Below are 5,826 nucleotides of genomic sequence, written 5' to 3'. Positions count from 1 at the left end.
GGTATTTACACACAGCCCTCCTCTGGGGGATGGGGATCAGGGCTCCAGCCCTGCCTGCTCCCCGGGCTCCCTCTCCATCCCTGCCTCGGGCAGGAGCTTTGGGAGGGATTCGGGAGCAGGGTGGTGGCACCGAGCCCCCGGGAGGGTGTTGGGGGGGCTGTTTAACAGCAGAGATGACAGGAGGGCACGGAGGGGGCCCCTCCAAACCCTCCCTGCCCCCAGAGGACCCCCTGGGCTCGTGCTCCCCTCGCCTGGAGCTCAGCATTCCATGGGGCCAAAGGGAGCAGAGGGTGGGAGCTGCACAGCCCGGGGCTGGGATTGCTCTTCATTGCACAGGTACAACAAAACAGGACCCGAATGAGGGCGAGTGCACAAGCTCTGGGTCTGAAAGAACAAAAAAATAGGGGGGGGAAGGAGGGGGACAAATGAAAGGATGAGGTATCACAACAGCCGGAGCTCCTGCGGGCACGGGGGGCACGGCAGCTCCTGGCCTGGGGGGCAGCTGTGGGACCACGCTGGGTCCTCCTGGGTTCCTGGGGTCTGTGTCCCATCCTGGGGTCTGTGCCCTGTCCTGGTGTCCATGTCCCATCCTGGGGTCCATGTCCCATCCTGGTGTCCGTGTCCCATCCTGGTATCCATGCCTGAGGTGGGTGGTCGGGCTCCAGCACTGTGGCAGCTCCTCAGACAGCAGGACAAACCCTTTGCTGAACATTTTTCCGGGTCTGTTTTCAACCCTAAAAATCTTCCCCAGGTGGGTTCTGGTGAGCAGGATTGTCTTCACCCCAAAATTCCAACCGTGCTGCTGCAGATGCTTTTATATTTTTTTCCCCCTAACAAGCTTTTCCTGCAGCTTTTCAACCTTCTTTTCAGCTCCTAAACACAACTTTTGCACCTCTAACAACCAGCCAGGGGTTGGGGGGTTTTCTCTGTGAGAAAGAAACCCTGCCCCAGCCCTGGAAGTGTCCAAGGCCAGGTTGGACAGGGCTTGGAGAAACCTGGGATTGTGGAAGGTGTCCCTGCCCGTGGAACAGGGGGTGGAACGAGATGACCTTTTTGGTCCCTTCCAAACCAAACCATCCTGGGATTCCATGGAGCAGAAGGCAGATTTCCAGATGAAGCAGCTTTGCTGGAGGATCATTGGAAGGGCCCTCATGCCTTTGGATGTTCCTGCAGGTGACTCTCCAGATCCATCTGCAGGCACGAAATCCCGAAGGAAAGCAGGCAGAGCTCTTCCCATGTTTTTCCATGCATGATGCAAACCACACTTGGGCTTTGGATTGAGCCAGTGAGACAAACAGTGCTGGAACACTGTTCCCTGACCTGGACAGTGCTGTTGTTTTCCAAACCAGTGGCCAATCCCACACCTTTGGGAAGGTGACAGACGTGGAGTGTCCGAGTGTGTCCTGTCAGTCTGGAGCGAAGCCCCTGAATCAACCAGAAGAAAACAGGAGATGGATTCTTTCCACCTGGAAAAAACATCCCTGGTGCTGATTTTGGAAGTAATTTTGGAGCAGGAAGGACCCCAGTGCTGGGGGTTTGTGAGCCCAGGAAAACCAGGCAAGGGATGGAATGTGGCTGCTCCTCTCCCAAACAGCCAGGTCCAGGCTGCTCTTCCCAAATCTCGGCTCTGCCCGAGCTGTGGTGCCACAGAAGAGATTCCCTGACAGCAAAGGGGAATCCTGATCCCACTCCCAAGGAATTCCTGCTCTTGGATTTGTAACCAAGAGCTGCATCTGTGACTGCTTCCAGAGAAAAAAGCTGGCAAGAGCTGGAAAAGCTGGATGTGGAGGGAATGCTTCCCACTGGCTCTGCTGCTCCGTGGCAGCAGGTTCAGTTCCCTGATTCCTGGGAATTGTTTTGGTATCTCACTGGACTTCCAGAGAACTACATTGAAGCATCCTCTCCCCCTGCTTTCAACATGCCATGATGACACAGGAGCTGATTTCTGGGCCCAGCTCCTGCTGCCCTCGAAACTTTTCACTCCACTTTGGCAAATTCAGCCCATTCCAGGCCGGGAGAAAACACAGGGATAACTCAGGCCTGGAATCACCGAGTGCTTTCAGTGCTTTGCTGCGTGGCTGTGACTTCTATTAGCATTTAGGGGATGTTTAAGTACCATTTCAAGGCTATTTTGGTCAAATCCAGCCTTGTGACTCCAGCTGGGGGTTTGGTTCCAGCCCCGGCAGCGCCGTTCAGAGAGGTCTGTGTCAGGTGGGTGCTGCTCCTCACTGCTGGGGGCTGGGTGTAAAACAGCCTGCAAAGCTGATGTCATTTCCTATTAATTATTCTTTCTGGGGGAAAAAAATATCTGCCAAATCAAGTGGTTTGACTTTCCTTCCGTGAAGGGAGGTAGAGGAAATAATCTGACCCATAACGCCGAGGCAGCCACCTTCTGCAAGTCATATTGCACGTGGAAAAAAATGCCCTTGGCAATAAAACATTCCCCCAGGAAAGGGAAGAACCCTGGAGTGCAGAAGCTTCTGGTTTGTCCTGGGATGGGGTGAATTTTCTCAGTTGCTGAGTTTTGGATTCCTGGGGTGTCCCATAGAAAGCAATGGGGTGTCTTGGCTCTGTTGTTCTCGTTGCTGGAGGAGGGAAAACACCTGACACGGGGGCTCAGGGGCTGAGAAAGGAGAAGGAGCTGATGTTTCAGTGTGACTGTGGCACAATTCCCCCAGTTTAGTTTTCCCACACCTGTGCAAGGCAGGTCCTGACCCAGGTGCTCCCCCAAGGGCAGTGAGTGGCACCTCCTGAGAGGGGGGGAAGAAGGGAAGGTCTTGTTGGATTTTGGTCATTTGAAGTCACTGCATGGTGGCTCCACCTTGCCAGTGTCCAGGAGCAGGAGGGATCAGCCCCGTGAGGCAGCAAACACAAACCCAGCACCAAGGGGGAACTGGGGAGCAGTTTGTTCAGTCCCCCCCAAGTGCCTCCTCAGCGTGGCAGGGACCAGAAAGAAGCAAAAATCTTCGGGTTTCCCTTGTTCCCTGGAGCACCCAGGCTGTGCCTTCCAGGTGCTGGTTCTTTCCTCTGGGTTTTTCCAGCAGAGGTTTGGTAACTGGGGCAGGAGCAGCGAGGTTGTTGCCGGACCCCGGGCGCGTGGTCGGGATGTTCTGCTGCTCCTCACCCGCCTCTGTTCTCTGTCAGAGCTCAGGCGTGTGATGTTCCTGGCAGGGAGAGGAGCAGGGAAAAGAAGCTCTGCTGGAGGAATGCAGAGCTGGGAAGGGAGGGGGTGGGATGCTGTGTGCCCACAGCAGCGAGCACAGCGTCCCTGCAGAGCTCCCTGCTCTGCCCACGCCGCGGCCCCGCGGACGTTCCGTGCTCCCACCACGGGCAGGTTTGGCATTTTCCCATCGAAACAGGGCTGGTAAAGCCAAAAGTAAATAGTGTCAGCTCGGAGGAGAGGAAAGCTTTTCCTCTCAGGATGCTTCCCCTGATGTGCAGTCAGAAATCCAGCGCCGGGCAGAGGAAGCTCGGCCTCGTCCAGGAGCTGCTCCGTGCTCTGCAGGGAACATCACGTTCCAACCAGTATTAGCTCCTGTTTCAGGAAGTGAAAGGATGAACCTTTCCCCATCCCAGGTCAGCAGCACCTGGGCCTCCTCTTTCCTCAGAGGTCTACAGCGATTTTGGGTTGGCAAAGTCGAGACAGCAGCTGAAAGTCCTTGTCATGATGTCACTTCAATTTGGTGCTGTTTGGCAAAGCAGCCACTGCACAGTGGAGTCCTGCTGACCCCCCAGACGTGGGTTTGTGGACCCCAAGGTTTGGGTTTGTGAACCCCTGGGTTTGGGTTTGGGTTTGTGGACCACCAGGTTTAGGTTTGGGGACTCCAAGATTGGGGTTTGTGAACCCTCAGGTTTGGGGTTTTGAACTCCAAGGTTTGGGGACCCCAAAGTTTGGGGTTTGTGGGCCCCCAGGTTTGGGGGTTTGGGGACCCCCAGGTTGGGGTTTGTGGAGGGAACAGCTTCATCCCAACAGTCCTTTTTCCTTCAGGTTTGGTTTTTGTTCCGTGGTGGCTGAGCTGGTTCGTCGTTCCCGGTGTCACCAGGAGAACCTCGGTTGGTTTGTTGTGCTCTGTGCATTGTGGAATTCTGTGTTTCGCCAAGAAATAATTGTACAAAAATCCCAGCTGTGCTGTGGGTTGGTTTGTGGTGAACACTGAAGGTCAGAGCCAGCTGGTTGGCAAAAATTCCCCATTAACCTCTTGTCCTCTTCCAGTCTCCAAACTGCTCATCTTTTGGTGTGTTGGGTTTGTTGTTGGTTTTTTTTTTCTCCTCTCTTTTTGGGAACTGATCCTTCAGGACAGTCATTGGATTAGGTTCATTTTACGAAGAAATCAGAGTTTCTAGTGGTGTCTCCCCTGAGTATTTTTCAGCAAATTTCATTTAGGCACCTTCAAAAAAAGCTTCCGTTAATTCTCGGGTTTGCTACAAGAACTGGGTCCCTCGGAGGGAACCAAAAATGCTGCTTTTAAAAACAAACAAAACAAGACAAACAAAAACCCCCAAAACACTCAATCCTGACGAGAAACTCAACCCAGAGAGTCCCCTTGGCCGTCCCCTCTCTCCGGCACCCGAATTCCAGAGCAGCACAAGGTGCTTGTTGAGATGTTCCCCTGTAGCAAATCAGCGAGTCCAGAGCTTGGAGAACAGGGCTGGGCAAACCCTCTGCTCCTGCTTGGAATTCAAGTATCCAGGAGGGCATCCCAGACCTCAAGGAGGGCATCCTGACCCCGAGGAGGACATCCCAGAGCTCGAGGAGAGCATCCCAACCCCTGAGGAGAACATCCCAGACCTCAGGGAGAGCATCCCAACCCCTGAGGAGAACATCCCAGACCTCAGGGAGAGCATCCCAGAACCTCAAGGAAAGCATCCCAACATGCAGGTGGGCATTCCCAAACCTCGAGGAGGGCATCCCAGCTTCAAGGTGGGCACTCCTGGACCTCGAGGAGAGCATTCCAGACCTCGAGGAGGGTAACCCAGCATCAAGGTGGGCATTCCTGACCTCGAGGAGGGCATCCCAAGTCCTCAAGGAGAGCATCCTGGACCCCGAGGAGGCATCCAGACCTTAAGAAGGACATCCCAGCTCCAGGGAGGGCATCCCAGCCCTCCAGCTGGCCCTCATGGGAGGAAAGGGCCGGGAGGCAGATGATCAACCAGATGATCCTGGTATTCCTGCTCCGTTGGGCCGCCTTCTCCCGGCTGGAATTTCCCCGTGAGGCATCCCAGAGTTCATCTTCTGGGTCTCGTCGTGGCCGGACGAGCCGCCGGTCAGCGGCTGGGACAGGAGCAGAAGAACCAGCTGAGGGGAGGGGAGTGCCCCTTTCCCTGCCCTCTCTTGCTTTGGCAATGGCACTGCTCACAGGCTACATGCTACCGGGAAAACAAAAACAAAAAACAAAACGGGGGGGGGGAAAAAAAAAGGGAAAAAATGGCCCCCAAAAGTGCTGGGAAAAATGAACAAATGGGACGTGAGTGGCAGATGTTCCCGGCCCATCCGGAGTCTCTTGGATATTGCAGTGAGTGTGTTGTTAGCACGTGGCAAAGCTACATAAGAGAAGATGCTACATTCCTTGGAAAACAAAAGTAGTGCTGAGTTGGATTTTTTTTTTTTCTGAGTGTTTTTTTTGTTGTTGTTGTTGTTGGTTTTTTTTTCTTTCCCCTTGGAAAGCTCCCTTTTTTTTTCCCTCGGAGGCAAGGAAAGGGAAATGGAAGGGAAGGAACCTCGTCGTCAGGCTGCTGAACCAGGGGTCAGGAGAGAACTGGGCTCCTCGAGGCCTTCCAGGTGCTGGGACGAGGCGTGGGAACAGTTCTGGGATCATCACCGGCAGG

The sequence above is a fragment of the Manacus vitellinus genome, unplaced genomic scaffold, assembly GCF_001715985.3.
Source record: "Manacus vitellinus isolate BGI_N305 unplaced genomic scaffold, ASM171598v3 scaffold_52_pilon, whole genome shotgun sequence".
NCBI classification, from domain to species: domain Eukaryota; kingdom Metazoa; phylum Chordata; class Aves; order Passeriformes; family Pipridae; genus Manacus; species Manacus vitellinus.
The sequence above is the reverse complement of the archived record's forward strand: the minus strand, read 5'-3'. Positions refer to the sequence as shown.